The sequence below is a fragment of the Schistocerca nitens genome, chromosome 8 (genome assembly GCF_023898315.1).
Source record: "Schistocerca nitens isolate TAMUIC-IGC-003100 chromosome 8, iqSchNite1.1, whole genome shotgun sequence".
NCBI lineage: Eukaryota > Metazoa > Arthropoda > Insecta > Orthoptera > Acrididae > Schistocerca > Schistocerca nitens.
In genome coordinates this window covers 19,695,085-19,716,300 of record NC_064621.1, presented here as the reverse complement: position 1 = coordinate 19,716,300, position 21,216 = coordinate 19,695,085, and the positions used below count along the sequence as shown (strand labels likewise).

General features: G+C 41.2%; 1 protein-coding gene across 1 annotated transcript in view; it reads left to right on the top strand.

Annotated features, from left to right (window-relative positions):
- The first annotated feature begins 19,328 nt into the window (after positions 1–19,328).
- LOC126198861 (uncharacterized) overlaps positions 19,329–21,216 on the top strand; it is a 71,302-nt gene continuing 69,414 nt past the window's right edge. The window contains exon 1 of the mRNA XM_049935456.1: positions 19,329–19,457. The gene's annotated coding sequence lies outside the window, so the exon portion shown is untranslated. The remainder of the gene's footprint in view (positions 19,458–21,216) is intronic.

The following is a 21,216-nucleotide window of genomic DNA, read 5'->3' as shown; positions in this document are numbered from 1 at the left end:
TAGTAACCAACGTGAGATTCTACTCACAGGTGCCATGGAGCAATTGCAACGGGTATCATGTCATTAGACATCAGAATATTAACCAGTGACGAAATGTCCACTCTATTTGAATCCGAAGAAAATAGGAACCTTCTCGCAAAGGAATGTGAGGTGATACCAAAATTTATCCAACATAGAAAAATTAACTGCAGGGTTTTCATGTATGCAGTAGTAGCACACAAGGAAATATTATATGTCTTGGAAGCGTATATTTCATTTCCTCTTCTCATATTAACGCCCTTGTTTTAGCATGAAGTGAGAAAATAAACACGAAAAACTTAAGTTCCTGAGAAGCATATGAGTCATTTCCTCTTCTCATATCATAACTGTTGTTTTAGTATGAGGTAAAAAAATAAAGAGTTTAGGGTTCTGAAACATAATATGACACCAGATTCTTATCGTAGGCGCTGTCGGAAACGCAAAAAGCAGGGAGCTATCCATTCTTTTGTCCAAAAGTCTGTTTCCTTTCATGCATTACTCACGCTAGGAGATTCTTATTTAAGGATTTGTGGGCATCAAGTTCTTCAGCAGAACAAGCCTTATGTTATTGTGCTAATTACGGTATGGAAAAAATGCAACGAAGACGAGTTCCGCTGGAGCAGTGAGGCTATTTGCACATGTCTGTATTCAGCAATGACCGCCAGCTGCCATAGAATCCTTGCGGCAGGCAACACAACTGTGCGTGCACTTCAGACTTCATTCAGTAAGTCGTCAGGAGATGGTTGGAAACGTCAAATTAACGTTGCTTTCCGAGTCGTATTCCATCCAGAATGAGGTGTTATTAAGGTAGTTGAACGTTCTAGCAATTACACTTCTATAATTCCCATATGAGTATTCCGATAGCCAAAAGAACCCGTTAGTGTGAAACCATCTGGAACTGCATTAACCTCAAACTGCAAGAGCTTGAGACAATACGTGGACTCTTCTCTTCGCTAGGTGATCTATTACTGATATTTAGGATTCTCTCCGTCCTAGGCGAACTTCAGAGGCGCTTTCCGCTATTCTTGACAAACATGAGAAACTTGTAATCACTGCGAGTTACAACTGCGTGATGATAATGGTTCAGGTTGTCAGTAGTGTGGTGGTGTTATGCTGTCAAACTGCTTACAGCAACGTTAATGGTGGCACACATAATTTAGCGCTGACTACCTACTTAAGTAAAGATAGTGTTGTGACGTCGTCGCTTGTCTTTATTAGGCCTCAGCTTGAGTAATCCGATTTAACGAACATAGTACTACATCCGCGGGCTGCTAATGATACAGTATGACTATAGATATCATCTTGCGGGTATTACATTAATTCAGCAATGAATTGCTTAAAAAAAAATTACCCTCAGCTATGCAGCTGGAATGACTCACTACACAGGTACTCTACGTTAAACTTTGTTAAGTGATCAGTTCGCTGCAATCCTGCTTCTACTGTTTGTAAATACTTGTATACTTCAAAAACGGTTCAAATGGCTCACAGCGCTGTGGGACTTAACGTCTGAGGTCATCAGTCCACTAGAACTTAGAACTACTTAAACCTAACTAACCTAAGGACATCAGACACATACATGCCCGAGACTGGAGTCGAACCTGAGACCGTAGCTGTCGCGCGGTTCCAGATTGTAGCGCCTAGAACCGCTCGGCCACCCTGGCCGGCATACTTGTATACTGACCATTCGTTATTTGACTGAATATGAACTACAATCTAATTCGCATGTATACGACATGGGTTAGCGCCGGCACAAAGGTATGACTAAGGATTGGATGCCGTTGGAGTCCCGTTATTTTGATGGCAAGACAAATGTTCGCAAATCACCTCTATTGCCTCAAAAAACAATTGCATCTTAAATATCGAAGGACCGATGGCCACACTGTCACAGCGCGTTGAAATACAGCAACGACGGCAGTTGAAAATTTGTGACCGACTGAGCTTCGAACCTAGACCTCCTGCTTACTAGACAGACGTGCTGACCACTGCACTATTATTTGTTTAAAAAGTTTGAGAAGACTTTCAGCACCAGCTAGGCGGGGGCAAAGAGGGCAGGGGTTGAAAATCCGAGGCCTGGCCACAATGCCTCCCCCATACCTGTCACTGAGCAGCTGCATTATTCACATGTATTCCATGTGTGCATTCATATATTCCTTTAAATTGAAGAACAGAACTGAAGAAGTAATTAAGGTAAAATAAATTACAGATTGTCGCCTCCAATGGCGTGCGTTCCTTGTAGAACGTAACTTATAACAGTGAACAGGGTGAAAGAAAAATAAATAGCAAACATTTATTCAGAAATATATTCACAATTTAAGTTATTATGCACTGGATGCATATGAGGTCTGTAAGGAAGCCATATATTTTTCAACAAAGGGAAGAAGTTTCGGAGCCGGAGTGGTTTTGCCAAATTAGAACAGTTCTGATTGTAGAACCAACGTAAAAGAATATTCCAGGAATAAAAAAAGTGAAAGAATATTATTCTGCTTCTAATCAATAAAATTGTCCACCTCTTTGTAGCCCACATAAAGCAATAGATAAAAAAAATTTTAAACCATTCCTTATATTTGTTATTCTTCTTCAGCTTAAAATGTTCTTCTGCAATATAAAACATGCACTCTTCTAAGTTTTGTTTATTACGACGTAAAACAGAAACTGTCCCAGAAGCCACGAATAACTGTTATTCTTTGCGGACGGGTAACATTTCCAGTCGGGCTGTAAAGCTTCAGTTATAGGTATATGACTTTCTTCGGTTCTGTTGATAGTGCTAATTTCTTCCTAGTTCAGTTCGAAATTCTGATTCTATTTTCACATAAGAAGGTGTGCGCTACAGTTTCTACAAGCCCACATTTGTCGCAGTATAGAGATGGTCTCAATTTTATTTTTCATAATCGTTCCGCTGTGGGTATGGTTTCGTCTACAACGTCGCACCGTACGGCACTGACTCTAGTTGGTATAATTTTATTGTTGATATTTTTCCAGACGTTCCTCCAATTTTTTGTAGGTTAATTTACCGGAATTGGTTTGTGTAGACGATGTCTGGTAACATAATCATAGACGGTTCTAGTGTTGGTTTGTGCTGGTAGACGTCTTATACAGCTCCAGTCGCCATAGTACTTTCGGACGTAATCTAGGATGGCATGCTACATTACCAGGAGCGTTCCTGTCCCCAGGCTCTAACGAGAGGAACAGAAGTTTCGTGATGCCTGTCTTAATGGCGTGTATTAGTTTAAAATCACGTCTTTAATTCCAGGTTCTCTGTTTTGCCTCTACAAAGTCGCCGTGTGACAGGTTAAAGGCGAAGTCTACAAAGAAAAAGTAAACCCAAAAGCCGATTTGTTCGGATTATGAATAGTGCAGCCCCCATAAAAGAACGCAAAGACGACCTAAGAAGAGCTGCACGTGGTGTTATCTAGAGAAGTCAAGTGTGCATTGAAGTTGGTGGCGGAATTTTTGAAAATCAACTTTGAACGTCCTCATTTGCCTTTGATTTGAGTGTGTTAGGGTTACGTACTAACAGCTGTATCTCTGTCCTCAAAAAAAAGTGGAGCCATTTATATGGAATTTTTTTATACAATTCGTCTGTACCACCACCTGCTACAATATCTACTATTCCTACCGAAACACCCTGTCTATGGAGATATGTGTGGTGTCTGTTCTTTCGGACATGTCCGAAAGAAAATGCTTCATGGCATTCTGCCACGACCTTCGATCTAGTTACAGGGGCTGATAGAGATTTCAGAGCTGCTTGGCTGTCTGAATAAAAGTAGATGCTACGATTTTTGTAGGCTCTACTCTAATTCTCCTCCGTGCACATGCTGATAGAAGATGTCATGTAATACTGTGGCCGTCTTCGCTAAAGAGATTCTAGGCAGTACACCGGACCCAGTACTTTCATCTGTTTTCGACCTGTCAGTAAACCACTATATTATGTCTACTGCACGGTGTAGTGGTTCGTTCTTCCACTGCTCCCTGCTTCCAACTGTTACATGGCAAGGTTTATTGAAACAGCTAGAAGTTATTGTATAGTTAGTCGGCATTTCCCCAACCAGCGCCACACTGATTTGGGATTCCGTATATTCTAACTATATCCAGCTATTTACAATTTATAGCCTTTATGTCCCTGCCGCTGCCTCCATTTTAAGCCACAGGTGTAAGGCGGGCATGTCTAGCGTAATATCAATCACAGGAGTGGATGTCCTGCTAATTCCATCTGTTTGTGAAAGCAGATCAGTCTCTGCACTTTGCCAGACTCCCTAGCAGCCACCTTCTGTTCGACTTTGTTCATATTATAGGCCTATAAATTATCAATGGTCTTTTTGCAGAGGTGTATATCCAGTAAGTATTGGGTTTCGACCCCAGTTTACCCTACAGCAGCTTCTAGTGCTTATAAGATTGTCTTTCGCAGTGGAACACATTCTTTATGTGAGGTGTTCATAATATTTTTTCCATCCAGGGCTACCTCTAGATACACTACAACCCAGCTATATGTATGTTCGATAAAAATTGGACACATGTTATATGTCACTGTTTCTGCAATTTGTCTATACTACCATTTCCTACAATATTTACTATTTCTCCTGAAACATCCTGTATAACTAATTGGGTCTCGGCGGCTCATCTAAAGTTTTCAGTGCTAGACGCACGACATCTTCCGAACCCACGCGGGAATACAGTGTGGGGGCGAGCGAGTGAAATAATGGCCGGGGGGCTTGGTCTCATAAGTTCTTATCACAAATTTACAAAATTTTAAATCCAAAATACTGTATCTCGGTTCTTACAATAGTGCAATAGGTGCGCACTGGTTAGATGTAACTGCCGGCCTCAGTGGGCCAAGCGCTTCTAGGCGCTACAGTTTGGAACCCCGCGACCGCTGCGGTCGCAGGTTCGAATCCTGCCTCGGGAATGGATGTGTGTGATGTCCTTAGGTTAGTTAGGTTTAAGTAGTTCTACGTTCTAGGGGACTGATGACCACAGCAGTTAAGTCCCATAGCGCTCAGAGCCATTTGAATCATTTTTTTGTTAGATGTAACTGAAGAGAGACTCTAACTCGGATTGTGATTAAGGGCGAATCCCAAGCGCATGGCCACGAACAATTGGGAGCGGAAACTTAATGTCATCGGAACCTTGTTGAAGGCCCATGACATGCGATCGTTAGACTGACTGCAGAAAGTTCAGTTTATAAATACACACATACTTAGCAAAATTTATCATGTCGCAGCAGTCTTACCGATACTGCAGGCCACAGCACATTAAATATTAGCTGTAGAATCTTGGTATGAGTGGAAAAGAAATCTTCAAAGTATCCTATCACACGGCGACTTTGTAGAGGCAAAACAGAGAACCTGGAATTAAAGACGTGATTTTAAACTAATACACTCCATTAAGACAGGCATCACGAAACTTCTGTTTCTCTCGTTAGAGCCTGGGGACAGGAACGCTCCTGGTAATGTAGCATGCCATCCTAGATTACGTCCGAAAGTACTATGGCGACTGGAGCTGTATAAGACGTCTACCAGCACAAACCAACACTAGAACCGTCTATGATTATGTTACCAGACATCGTCTACACAAACCAATTCCGGTAAATTAACCTACAAAAAATTGGAGGAACGTCTGGAAAAATATCAACAATAAAATTATACCAACTAGAGTCAGTGCCGTACGGTGCGACGTTGTAGACGAAACCATACCCACAGCGGAACGATTATGAAAAATAAAATTGAGACCATCTCTATACTGCGACAAATGTGGGCTTGTAGAAACTGTAGCGCACACCTTCTTATGTGAAAATAGAATCAGAATTTCGAACTGAACTAGGAAGAAATTAGCACTATCAACAGAACCGAAGAAAGTCATATACCTATAACTGAAGCTTTACAGCCCGACTGGAAATGTTACCCGTCCGCAAAGAATAACAGTTATTCGTGGCTTCTGGGACAGTTTCTGTTTTACGTCGTAATAAACAAAACTTAGAAGAGTGCATGTTTTATATTGCAGAAGAACATTTTAAGCTGAAGAAGAATAACAAATATAAGGAATGGTTTAAAATTTTTTTTATCTATTGCTTTATGTGGGCTACAAAGAGGTGGACAATTTTATTGATTAGAAGCAGAATAATATTCTTTCACTTTTTTTATTCCTGGAATATTCTTTTACGTTGGTTCTACAATCAGAACTGTTCTAATTTGGCAAAACCACTCCGGCTCCGAAACTTCTTCCATTTGTTGAAAAATATATGGCTTCCTTACAGACCTCATATGCATCCAGTGCATAATAACTTAAATTGTGAATATATTTCTGAATAAATGTTTGCTATTTATTTTTCTTTCACCCTGTTCACTGTTATAAGTTACGTTCTACAAGGAACGCACGCCATTGGAGGCGACAATCTGTAATTTATTTTACCTTAATTACTTCTTCAGTTCTGTTCTTCAATTTAAAGGAATATATGAATGCACACATGGAATACATGTGAATAATGCAGCTGCTCAGTGACAGGTATGGGGGAGGCATTGTGGCCAGGCCTCGGATTTTCAACCCCTGCCCTCTTTGCCCCCGCCTAGCTGGTGCTGAAAGTCTTCTCAAACTTTTTAAACAAATAATAGTGCAGTGGTCAGCACGTCTGTCTAGTAAGCAGGAGGTCTAGGTTCGAAGCTCAGTCGGTCACAAATTTTCAACTGCCGTCGTTGCTGTATTTCAACGCGCTGTGACAGTGTGGCCATCGGTCCTTCGATATTTAAGATGCAATTGTTTTTTGAGGCAATAGAGGTGATTTGCGAACATTTGTCTTGCCATCAAAATAACGGGACTCCAACGGCATCCAATCCTTAGTCATACCTTTGTGCCGGCGCTAACCCATGTCGTATACATGCGAATTAGATTGTAGTTCATATTCAGTCAAATAACGAATGGTCAGTATACAAGTATGCCGGCCAGGGTGGCCGAGCGGTTCTAGGCGCTACAATCTGGAACCGCGCGACAGCTACGGTCTCAGGTTCGACTCCAGTCTCGGGCATGTATGTGTCTGATGTCCTTAGGTTAGTTAGGTTTAAGTAGTTCTAAGTTCTAGTGGACTGATGACCTCAGACGTTAAGTCCCACAGCGCTGTGAGCCATTTGAACCGTTTTTGAAGTATACAAGTATTTACAAACAGTAGAAGCAGGATTGCAGCGAACTGATCACTTAACAAAGTTTAACGTAGAGTACCTGTGTAGTGAGTCATTCCAGCTGCATAGCTGAGGGTAATTTTTTTTAAGCAATTCATTGCTGAATTAATGTAATACCCGCAAGATGATATCTATAGTCATACTGTATCATTAGCAGCCCGCGGATGTAGTACTATGTTCGTTAAATCGGATTACTCAAGCTGAGGCCTAATAAAGACAAGCGACGACGTCACAACACTATCTTTACTTAAGTAGGTAGTCAGCGCTAAATTATGTGTGCCACCATTAACGTTGCTGTAAGCAGTTTGACAGCATAACACCACCACACTACTGACAACCTGAACCATTATCATCACGCAGTTGTAACTCGCAGTGATTACAAGTTTCTCATGTTTGTCAAGAATAGCGGAAAGCGCCTCTGAAGTTCGCCTAGGACGGAGGGAATCCTAAATATCAGTAATAGATCACCTAGCGAAGAGAAGAGTCCACGTATTGTCTCAAGCTCTTGCAGTTTGAGGTTAATGCAGTTCCAGATGGTTTCACACCCCCCCCCCCCCCCATGAACCATGGCCGTTGGTGGGGAGGCTTGCGTGCCTCAGCGATACAGATAGCCGTACCGTAGGTACAACCACAACGGAGGGGTATCTGTTGAGAGGCCAGACAAACGTGTGGTTCCTGAAGAGGGGCAGCAGCCTTTTCAGTAGTTGCAAGGGCAACAGTCTGGATGATTGACTGATCTGGCCTTGTAACAATAACCAAAACGGCTTTGCTGTGCTGGTACTGCGAACGGCTGAAAGCAAGGGGAAACTACGGCCGTAATTTTTCCCGAGGGCATGCAGCTTTACTGTATGATTAAATGATGATGGCGTCCTCTTGGGTAAAATATTCCGGAGGTAAAATAGTCCCCCATTCGGATCTCCGGGCGGGGACTACTCAAGAGGATGTCGTTATCAGGAGAAAGAAAACTGGCGTTCTACGGATCGGAGCGTGGAATGTCAGGTCCCTTAATCGGGCAGGTAGGTTAGAAAATTTGAAAAGGGAAATGGATAGGTTAAAGTTAGATATAGTGGGAATTAGTGAAGTTCGGTGGCAGGAGGAACAAGACTTCTGGTCAGGTGACTACAGGGTTATAAACACAAAGTCAAATAGGGGTAATGCAGGAGTAGGTTTAATAATGAATAGGAAAATAGGAACGCGGGTAAGCTACTACAAACAGCTTAGTGAACGCATTATTGTGGCCAAGATAGATACGAAGCCCACACCTACTACAGTAGCACAAGTTTATATGCCAACTAGCTCTGCAGATGACGAAGAAATTGAAGAAATGTACGATGAAATAAAAGAAATTATTCAGGTAGTGAAGGGAGACGAAAATTTAATAGTCATGGGTGACTGGAATTCGAGTGTAGGAAAAGGGAGAGAAGGAAACGTAGTAGGTGAATATGGATTGGGGCTAAGAAATGAAAGAGGAAGCCGCCTGGTAGAATTTTGCACAGAGCACAACCTAATCATAGCTAACACTTGGTTTAAGAATCATGATAGAAGGTTGTATACATGGAAGAACCCTGGAGATACTAAAAGGTATCAGATAGATTATATAATGGTAAGACAGAGATTTAGGAACCAGGTTTTAAATTGTAAGACATTTCCAGGGGCAGATGTGGACTCTGACCACAATCTATTGGTTATGACCTGTAGATTAAAACTGAAGAAACTGCAAAAAGGTGGGAATTTAAGGAGATGGGACCTGGATAAACTGAAAGAACCAGAGGTTGTACAGAGTTTCAGGGAGAGCATAAGGGAACAATTGACAGGAATGGGGGAAAGAAATACAGTAGAAGAAGAATGGGTAGCTTTGAGGGATGAAGTAGTGAAGGCAGCAGAGGATCAAGTAGGTAAAAAGACGAGGGCTAGTAGAAATCCTTGGGTAACAGAAGAAATATTGAATTTAATTGATGAAAGGAGAAAATATAAAAATGCAGTAAATGAAGCAGGCAAAAAGGAATACAAACGTCTCAAAAATGATATCGACAGGAAGTGCAAAATGGCTAAGCAGGGATGGCTAGAGGACAAATGTAAGGATGTAGAGGCTTATCTCACTAGGGGTAAGATAGATACTGCCTACAGGAAAATTAAAGAGACCTTTGGAGATAAGAGAACCACTTGTATGAACATCAAGAGCTCAGATGGAAACCCAGTTCTAAGCAAAGAAGGGAAAGCAGAAAGGTGGAAGGAGTATATAGAGGGTCTATACAAGGGCGATGTACTTGAGGACAATATTATGGAAATGGAAGAGGATGTAGATGAAGATGAAATGGGAGATACGATACTGCGTGAAGAGTTTGACAGAGCACTGAAAGACCTGAGTCGAAACAAGGCCCCTGGAGTAGACAACATTCCATTGGAACTACTGACGGCCTTGGGAGAGCCAGTCCTGACAAAACTCTACCATCTGGTGAGCAAGATGTATGAAACAGGCGAAATACCCTTAGACTTCAAGAAGAATATAATAATTCCAATCCCAAAGAAAGCAGGTGTTGACAGATGTGAGAATTACCGAACAATCAGTTTAATAAGCCACAGCTGCAAAATACTAACACGAATTCTTTACAGACGAATGGAAAAACTAGTAGAAGCCGACCTCGGGGAAGATCAGTTTGGATTCCGTAGAAATACTGGAACACGTGAGGCAATACTGACCTTACGACTTATCTTAGAAGAAAGATTAAGGAAAGGCAAACCTACGTTTCTAGCATTTGTAGACTTAGAGAAAGCTTTTGACAATGTTGACTGGAATACTCTCTTTCAAATTCTAAAGGTGGCAGGGGTAAAATACAGGGAGCGAAAGGCTATTTACAATTTGTACAGAAACCAGATGGCAGTTATAAGAGTCGAGGGACATGAAAGGGAAGCAGTGGTTGGGAAGGGAGTAAGACAGGGTTGTAGCCTCTCCCCGATGTTATTCAATCTGTATATTGAGCAAGCAGTAAAGGAAACAAAAGAAAAATTCGGAGTAGGTATTAAAATCCATGGAGAAGGAATAAAAACTTTGAGGTTCGCCGATGACATTGTAATTCTGTCAGAGACAGCAAAGGACTTGGAAGAGCAGTTGGACGGAATGGATGGTGTCTTGAAGGGAGGATATAAGATGAACATCAACAAAAGCAAAACGAGGATAATGGAATGTAGTCGAATTAAGTCGGGTGATGTTGAGGGTATTAGATTAGGAAATGAGACACTTAAAGTAGTAAAGGAGTTTTGCTATTTGGGGAGCAAAATAACTGATGATGGTCGAAGTAGAGAGGATATAAAATGTAGACTGGCAATGGCAAGGAAAGCGTTTCTGAAGAAGAGAAATTTGTTAACATCGAGTATAGATTTAAGTGTCAGGAAGTCTTTTCTGAAAGTATTTGTATGGAGTGTAGCCATGTATGGAAGTGAAACATGGACGATAAATAGTTTGGACAAGAAGAGAATAGAAGCTTTCGAAATGTGGTGCTACAGAAGAATGCTGAAGATTAGATGGGTAGATCACATAACTAATGAGGAGGTACTGAATAGGATTGGGGAGAAGAGGAGTTTGTGGCACAACTTGACCAGAAGGAGGGATCGGTTGGTAGGACATGTTCTGAGGCATCAAGGGATCACCAATTTAGTATTGGAGGGCAGCGTGGAGGGTAAAAATCGTAGGGGGAGACCAAGAGATGCATACACTAAGCAGATTCAGAAGGATGTAGGTTGCAGTAGGTACTGGGAGATGAAGAAGCTTGCACAGGATAGAGTAGCATGGAGAGCTGCATCAAACCAGTCTCAGGACTGAAGACCACAACAACAACAACAACATGGTTTCACACTAACGGGTTCTTTTGGCTATCGGAATACTCATATGGGAATTATAGAAGTGTAATTGCTAGAACGTTCAACTACCTTAATAACACCTCATTCTGGATGGAATACGACTTGGAAAGCAACGTTAATTTGACGTTTCCATCCATCTCCTGACGACTTACTGAATGAAGTCTGAAGTGCACGCACAGTTGTGTTGCCTGCCGCAAGGATTCTATGGCAGCTGGCGGTCATTGCTGAATACAGACATGTGCAAATAGCCTCACTGCTCCAGCGGAACTCGTCTTCGTTGCATTTTTTCCATACCGTAATTAGCACAATAACATAAGGCTTGTTCTGCTGAAGAACTTGATGCCCACAAATCCTTAAATAAGAATCTCCTAGCGTGAGTAATGCATGAAAGGAAACAGACTTTTGGACAAAAGAATGGATAGCTCCCTGCTTTTTGCGTTTCCGATAGCGCCTACGATAAGAATCTGGTGTCATATTATGTTTCAGAACCCTAAACTCTTTATTTTTTTACCTCATACTAAAACAACAGTTATGATATGAGAAGAGGAAATGACTCATATGCTTCTCAGGAACTTAAGTTTTTCGTGTTTATTTTCTCACTTCATGCTAAAACAAGGGCGTTAATATGAGAAGAGGAAATGAAATATACGCTTCCAAGACATATAATATTTCCTTGTGTGCTACTACTGCATACATGAAAACCCTGCAGTTAATTTTTCTATGTTGGATAAATTTTGGTATCACCTCACATTCCTTTGCGAGAAGGTTCCTATTTTCTTCGGATTCAAATAGAGTGGACATTTCGTCACTGGTTAATATTCTGATGACTAATGACATGATACCCGTTGCAATTGCTCCATGGCACCTGTGAGTAGAGTCTCACGTTGGTTACTATAAGAACACGCAGGCAGTGATATCCGCTCACTGCAGTCAGAGCCAAGATGATTTCTTTCTGTTTATGGCGAAGCGTCTGCTGCAGTGTCCACGCTCAGCCAACATAAACAAATCGTGGCGGCATTGGGCACTGCCGATCGCTGCACGTGTCGCGAGCCTCGACAACAAGAGCGCACTGTCTCTGCTAACGATACTATGTAGTTAATACATCTTACTTAACGTAATATGCAGGACGTGGGTTGGGTGAAAATTCAGTTTGTAACTTCCCATCGCATTAAAATACTTTACAGTCATATCTGATGCAATATTTATTGTTGGTTGTCTCTCTAATGCTAATAGTATTGATTCAGATTGTGCATAAACACGAAAACACACACACACACACACACACACACACACACACACACACACACACACACACAATCATTGATTCCAGTGAGGGTGACAACTACTGTGTGTTGAACATCATATGCACCAGTCAGTTCCTCAGTTGGCGTCGAGTGGATGAGTTTTTTCAATTACCTTGCATGCAAGAATTGCAAGGAGGAGACAGAAAGTAAATGGACTTGTATGTTAAAGAGCTGCGACAAAGCAATTCTTGACCGATTATCAGATAATTGACCACATGGGTTTTGTGGTCGAGTATACTTTAGTAGCCGCGCGGGATTAGCCGAGCGGTCTGGGGCGCTGCAGTCATGGGCTGCGTGGCTGATCCCGGCGGAGTTTCGAGTCCTCCCTCGGGCATGGGTGTGTTTGTTTGTCCTTAGGATAATTTAGGTTAAGTAGTATGTAAGCTTAGGTACTGATGACCTTAGCAGTCAAGTCCCATAAGATTTCACACACACATTTGAACATATTTTTATACTTTTAGTAACCACCCCACCCACGACCATTACGTAAGATTTCTCGAAGGCGTAGGGGAGTTGATTTCATTAAACCGTCGACATTGTAGCGTGATGGTTTACCTCCCAACATATGTTTTCTATATTTGTCCAAAGGTCGCTTGCTTTTGTAGATCCACGTGGCACATATTCTCTAGCTGGTTGATGTTTGGTGATCGTGGAACAAACGGCAACAGCTTTACCCTCTCTTGGCCCTGAAACCAATCTCGCACTGCTTTGCTATGATGGATGGGCCTCGGCTCCTGTAAATAAAGTGTTATCTCGTTAGTTCATATATTTATATTTAAATAACGTATTTGTAATAAGCACATTGGATTATTATTTTCCACAGTGTTTAAGAATTCAGGCCCTGTCATAGATAAGTGATCTATATTCAACAGTCCGATTAAGAATGTGGTTTACCCCGTCTATCATATGATGAGAGTCGTAGTCGGATTTCCACATTAAGACTGCCTGGCTAAATCTGATTATAACGATCTGGTATCGAAATCAAATTACAGAAATCGGATAATTTTAACGTCTGTATTGCAACAATGCTGCGCACATAAATTCCTATGATGGAATAACGTAGCAACTGTCTAAGAAAAATTGAGAAATATGTCTACTAGCAACAATGTAACGTAATTATAACCCACATTTATGTGATGGAAATACTGAGTCGAACAATACACATCTATTTCTGTGGTGGGAAGATACACCATATCGGATTTGCTGATGACATAATGACAATAATAACAATAATAATAATAATCGCGTGTGGCGGATAGGGGAAACCCTCCCCCATATGGGTGGTACCGAGGAAATCAAAATCAGGGGGTGAACCAAATACTAACACAATCCTGAACGGCTACCCAATCCGTTGAACCCAAAATCCAGACACGTCTGAGTGAAAATCACCGTTACTCTGGTCAGCGTCTGTTAGCTCAATGAGCTTGGCTGAAAATATTTGCTTTCAAAGGCTTCAACACCCTCTGGTCCTGTCCGGTAAAGTAAACATCGATACATTGATCCAAACACGAAAACTAAATAATCTCACAAAGGAAATCGACCGACAAAAAATTCTCATCCTTGCTCTTTAAGAACCACGACTAACTGACAATGAAATCTTGCATTAGGGAAACCATTGCATCTTCAAGAGCAAAATACAACAAAAGGTAGCGAAAGGCGTACCAGTCTTCGGCATTGCATTTCTCGAACACAGATCTATCATCAACTCTGTCAAAGAAATCTCACCCATCAACAATCAAAAGGTTCAAATGGCTCTGAGCACTATGGGACCTAACAGCGGAGGCCATCAGTCCCCTAGAACTTAGAACTACTTAAACCCAACTAACCTAAGGACATCACACACATCCATGACGGAGGCTGGATTCGGACCTGTGACAGTAGCAGTCGCGCGGTTCCGGACTGAAGCGCCTAGAACCGTTCGGCCACCGCAGCCGGCCCATCAACAAGCGACTTACGACTATGCTCATTCAGAGCCCCAGTAAAAAATAATCACTGACTGACAATTTGCCAACAATTCAACCACAAAAGGATGTCTTCCCACTTTAGGAAAAAACCACTTCCCAGGTAACATGCTAAGCTGGCAGGTGCAAGCTGCTTTCGTACGCCTTTCGAGACTCGCTGAAAGCCAGACTTTTCATTCTTTTGTAGCACAGCTACAAGCAGGCACACAAAATCTCAATAAGGAAATCGTAAGACAACGCTCGAGCAAAATTCGTCTTGCTTCTTTCAGTAACCCTTAGTACCTTACGGTACTGCCAAATTCATAATGCCATTTTTGTTTTCTGCCGACATATTTTTTGTTGTTGTTAATACATAATTTTATCTATGAAATCACATTTTCATAATACTTACGAATGGTACAGGAAATGAAATAAATAAAGATCTTTTCGAAGCCAATAGTCGGTAATATCCTACTAATTCGTGTTAACATAGGCTCAATCGTCTCACAGACACTTAATGCTTCATTAAGTTAGACTGCCGTCGTGATGTTTCTGTAGTAAGCTGAATTTAATTTGTAATAGTACAGTGAGTATTTTAATTGCATTTTCCATTAGTTTACTAAACGCAACAGTGATTATCAAAGAGAAATTAATCAGCAGCAGAATTTTCTTTCACGATATCTAAAACGATCTGACAATGCTAAAGTTGTTAACAAATTCTACGCCTGTAGAAACCTACTGGTTCTAACGAAGTCATTAAACCAGAGTAGTTATAAGAGTATTTTCGTCTAGAAATGAATTTCCTTGATGGTTGATCGATCAAGAGCGGGAAAGGTAAAATTTTACAAATATATGACGAGAGGGACAAGTTCTTGAGAGAGGACTTCCCTATCAATACAAGTGCCTGAGAGACGACCTTCCTATCAATCTCCTGGATAGTTTTGTTTCTCAAATCAACATAGTGCGTTATCATGCAGTAGTACAGGTGATGTAGCTTTGTTGCTCGATTTTCTTACACTGATACCGAAAAGTGTCTCAGTTGTTGGCAACAAATTCCAGCTGTGTTGCACATACCCTGGGGGCAGAATTCGTAGCCCAAAACACACTTTTGGATTTATCAGATGTAAAATATTACGTTCACACTACTCTTTCCTCGAGTTTACGTCTTTTGGTGGGGCTCCCCCTTTCATTTCTTCTTAGGAAGTTAACGATAAAGGCATCATGACACGTCACCAGTAACAGAACTGCATAGGAATGCTCGATGAGCGACCTGATGACGTTCAATAATAGTCACTCCGTTGATTTTTGTTGTTTCGAATTTGAGCATGCAGTACTCCTACACCAGACTTCTGAACTTTGCCTGTTGAATGCAAATGTCGCATGATGGTAAAATGGTAATCTATCACATATATCAGTAGTCGAGACTTCCTTAATGTGAAAAATCATTCATGCCAGAACGATCTTTGTTGAAACACGAATATCTTTTTCTGGCGTATTTTTTCCAAAAGCACTCGCTCCAAACACAGTTCAAATCTCTCTAGCTGCCTCCTCTGCATTCACCCCTCTGTTATACCAAAAGTAAACGTTGTGTTGCAGATGTTACACCTCTTTCCACTTGCGACTCTATTTTACAATGCTTAACTGTAGTTCATGATTTTCAAGTATGCAAAATCCAGTGCTTAACTGCAAGATGATAACTAGAACTTCAAATTCGAAAATGACAGTTGATATATACACTGAGAGCGTGGCGCCGCGTTCACATGGGCGGCGCCGGATTTCAGGCCGCGGGTGGCGTCTGGCCGGTGGCCGGTAGCCGCTGCAGCGCGAGGAAACGCTCGAGCGTAAGCTGTTATGATCGCGACGCAGCCGCGAGCTGTCCTGCGGAGTTGTTTCTGGAATACTTGTTATTGCTGGTGGGTAGAATGTTATGCGAATTATCTTCGATGCTCAATCAGACTCATAGCTTTAGACCGAAATGGTAAAAAAGAAAGAAAAGAAAAAAAGTTGGACGCGAACAGGTGACCATAAGTTTAGGATGCACGAAGTTTATATCATTTTGTTCGTTTTCGTTCGTTGTATCTGCTCGGGGCGGACGTCGAAAGACACCCGTTTCAGTTCGTTGTTGATCCATTAACTCAGTTTTTTTTTTATTTTTTTTTTATTACAGAGGGCAGCTAGCCCTCTGACCGAACACACTGAACTACCGTTCGGGCACCACTAGACCACGGGCTCACAGAATCCGAGAACATCTCGGAAGTAGACAACACTTCCTCCTAACACTTCCGCATTGCCAGATTGTGTTTTATTGGCCACGTTAAGTGAACGACTCGGACTTAGTCTCTGTGGCGGCCGACCGGCGGTCAGTTTTTATGTCTAAAACTGTACGCCAATGTGTTTCTTTCACATACCTGTGTGGCGCTAAAGTGTGGTTATGGATAATAGGTATGCTCAGATTGCGAATCTAAAATCATAAATAAAGAGAGGGAAATGAATTAGGCGTCCTTCGTCTTCCGTAACATCTAATATATTTTAGTTATTCTATCTTAAATGAACTGCGCAGAAAATCATTCACCAGAACTAAATAACTTGTTAGCAACATCAGATGATATTAACAGCTTGCCTGCGCGGGTTAGCCGTGCTTTCAACGGCGTCATTCCGCGGACCGCACGGCTGCTTGCGCCGTCAGTTCGAATCCTTCCCCGGGCATCGATGCGTGTTAGGTTACTTTGATTTAAGTAGTTCTAGGTCTAGGGGCTGATGACCTAAGCAGTTTGGTCGCATAGTTCTTGAACCCATTTTTTGACCTTTCGCGTAAATTTTCTTTACATAAACGGCCGTATCTTTAGATTGCGTTGTCGTAGAAGGGTTCCGTTTTTACCGGTTTAGGTGTCGAAATCCTAACAACGAAAACAGCTACGACAGCTACTGAAGATGAGGGCCGCATAAATAACACCCCCTACTCTTTATTCGAAATGTTCTACTTGCAGTCGATACATCACCGTATTAGTCGTAGCTACGCTTTCGATCTAAATCACGTTTACAGGAATGCAAATAGAATCCATTTGCCTATACACGTGGTAATTCACATCTCAGTATTAATGCCACCGCGGTTTAGAAGTGCGAACATTCCCATTGCTAGCTAGCTTAAGAAACACTTCGGCTAATTAACGTATTCTGGCTGTGGCGAGTCTAGTGGAGAATTCGAAACAGTGTAGAATACGTTTGGCAGCTATGTAGCCATTTATTTCCTGGGGTGGTGCAGAATTATCCCACTAAATTTACTCTCTAATAACTGTATTTTGTTATTTCGATAAACATCCCGAATGATTGTCACATAAGCGGTGACATAAAGGAAGAAAATTCATGTTTTTGAGTCCAGAAAGCTCTATGCAACAGAAACTGCAGATCATTTTGCCATTTTCATTGCGAAATTGCCGGCTTATTCATGTCTGGGGTAATAATAGAGGGCTGTTTGCCTGGGTTGTCTGCTAGCGTAGTGAAAGGAAGGTCTGGTTTGTTTTTGGCTCTAATCTCGATGGAGGCGGGTAGAACATCAGCAAAGCAATTTTAAGAAATTCTCGCGCCCCCAATACGTTTTATCGCTACCTTTATTCTGTACTGGTGCCCTGTGGATGTCAATATGACACTCTTGTAGAATTTCATACATGTTACTGCCTACTTTTTCCGCTTCTGTCAATAATGGAATTGACTTAAGTGTGGCACTGAAAGATTTTTAACTGAATTTCGTTATGAATCTTCACGCATTGCTAAATTTGCACACTTTCATGGTAGGTCAGCAACAGTAATCCAGTATGACTGGTCTGAACGTTGACACAGACCGTTTCGCGGCCCAATGCGGATAATATTTTGCTAATTCGTAACAATCTGGGGTTCTTTGTCTTACTGAAACAGTTATGTTATGTCGATAAGTTGAAATTCATAATTTTTTTGGTACAGTTCATACCAATCAGCGTTTCTTCTTTCAGTTCTCTCTTATATTTACGTGTTGTATTTAACACACTAATCAGCATTGATATAGTCTTACAAATCATTGAAAACAGTCTAAAAAAATTCAGATAGTTTGTCAATTTCACGCCTGTGCATAGTATGTTGGTAGCACTTCGTCGCCTTGCCTGTTATGCTGTGTAGCAGACTTTAAAGCCGTGCGGGTCAGCATAAAGAAAAGGCGAGGGGTCTCGCTCGTTTTGTCCACGACTGTACCAGGGAAAACAAACGTGGCAGCAGATACACTATCACGTGCCAGTATGACTAAATGTTCAGAATGACAGAGAACTGCATTAGAATGTTTTCAAGATAGGATACTGTAATGCCACAGCGAAGCATAGCCAAGGCGCAGCAGTTGAATAAGTGAACGCTTATGCCATCTGTTGGATAGTTGCGCAAACAAAAGCACAGGTGCGTCCACCTGGTGGCAGTCAAATGAAACAGCGCTACGAGTATGACAGTATCTGAATAGTGCTGCGCTCGGACGACGAAATAAAGAAGCATTAAACTAGGATAATATTATTACGCATAGTAAAAATATTAATTTTATATATATATATATATATATATATATATATACAATAAGGCTTGCAGGATGTAACATTTCGACGGAGTTGGCTTGTGAGCGATATAGTTGCTGTTTCCGCTCAAAAAGCATATGGCACGCCTTGTGGAAGTCTGCGTAATTTACGATGGACTGCAGCGACTGGCAGCAAGGTATGAAGTGACCAGTGTCTGCAATGTCTTGCAATGTGATCTTACTACCATATGAGATCCATTGATGAGCTCACGCCAGCACAAGCAACGAACTAGTAATCGTCGTACGACAGTGTTTTTATGAACAGTGCATTTTATACTGCCACCATAACAAGTACATTTATACATAGTGAACCAGTTTATGTATTGATCAAGTCAAGTTCTCTACAGTGTAATGTCTGAGTGAAATAATAAGTTTGTGATTCAAAGTGCATTCCACGAGTGTCATCAATTATTTACAGAAAATAGTTCATTATTATCCCAAATCCATCACTGTGTGTGCAGCAATACCAGTAAAAAGGCTATATTACGTGAGTATCGGCGTATTAATGCAACAAGGGGATATAATCAGAGTTAACGCCGAAAATTTCCAACAAACGCCGGATTATACAACTGACAGAAGGCGCCAGGTACTGTGCCACATTAATTACAGTTCAACTCGATGTGGTGGCTTTTCAGTACATTATCAACGTAAAAACTCATTCAGTTTCATTAGAACAAAATGATTGTAAAGTAACGTTTTTAACATCTCAAGTAACCATCAGTTCTATAGTGTTCATTGATTATTCAATTAAAGAATTCATTGCCACCACAGTACTCATTGTACCCTCAGTACAATGCAAATGCAGTAACATTAAATTCATTAATGACAGTTAGTGTAGATCAATCTAACTTACAGCTCGTTCAAGTGTTTATCATATGTGTGTGTATATGTGTTACGTAAAAGTGGTTCCACTGCTAGGCGTGATTAACGTACCCCAGTTAGTGCTTTCTGTTCAGTCACTTCAAAGGTGTTATTTTTGTTAATGAAAATCAGAATTCATTTAACATTCGATTTCTTGTACGCCGTCGCCAATATTTATTCATTAATTCCGTGTAGTAGTCTGAACTACATAGCAAGCCTATTCAGGCTTATTACACGCGATAGCCCCTTTCCACTTTCTAGACGTCCGATGCCGCATGGTCTAAATATGTTACAGTACATTCGGATAGTGGCATCGCAATACACGAAATGTCCCCTTTGAGAATTTTGTTGGTACAACTCTATCTCACATGAGTAGGATAAGTATCCAGTATCGAAGGACTTGGAAGTGAGCTGCAGAAATAGTGAAGAAGTAAAGCTATGTCAATACTACCTCCTTAGAAATTTTATTTTTTTCCAGGAAAAGAAAAAAATGGCGACAACTGGACTTCATGCATGTCAGGGGACTTGTGAATAAGTTATCCCGTTATGTCCACTTAAACTATCCATGCTTTGGTACAAAGAAATGTTTTACGAAGGTAAAGGCGTTACTGTACTTTAATAATACAGGGAGAAGAATTCGGAAAGTTTTGGCAACTTGTAAATCCTATCAGTGTGGAAAGCATGGGCTGTGTTACACAGAGGTATACTTCTTGCCATCATGGTGTTAGAATTAGAGAATTTGCTGCGACTGATCTCTTTGGCCACCTTCTGAGGATAAGGCATTGTTTCCAGTGTGTAAGGGTAACAGCGGATTGAACGTCGAAGTATATAATTTTCACTTCCTTGTGCAGTGCTACCGCAAAGACGCTTTGCAAGGCACTTTTAGAGTGCTTTCTGACAGAAAATGGACATCAGTTCCAATGACAAAGATGGCAAACGCTTTTGCCTTTTTCAGTGAAGGAAGATAACAATAATCTGTGTGTGGATACTAACTTGCATCAAATGTGGCAAATACTGAAGGAAACTAGTAGGATGTGCCACCTTTACTGCCACAAGCATTAGAGAAACTGGGACATTTTCTTGGAGGTGTTCCAAGATATAATAAACAAATTACCAAATGAGGCCACACAGATAGCACCCATCGAGGTAAAAAAAATAAAAAAGCCAGATGAGAAGTTCAGGGAGGTAACTAACTTTCCTCCTGCAGGAAGAGATAGACACGCTGAAATTGTTCACACGGCATTTGAACGAGCAGAGCAGAGGAGGAAAAACAATTACGACGACACAATATGCGTCATACACTTAATAGAAAGAGAGAAGACATTGGTCAAACTCCATCTAGAAACAAAAATTCTTATGTAATAAATCTTTTTACATATATAGTGAGCCATTTTGGATCCATTGAGTTATTCACCCAAATGTGGTTGAGAAAGAGGCACTTGGCACGGAAAGATCTCATGACGTAAATAATGTGTCTAATCTAA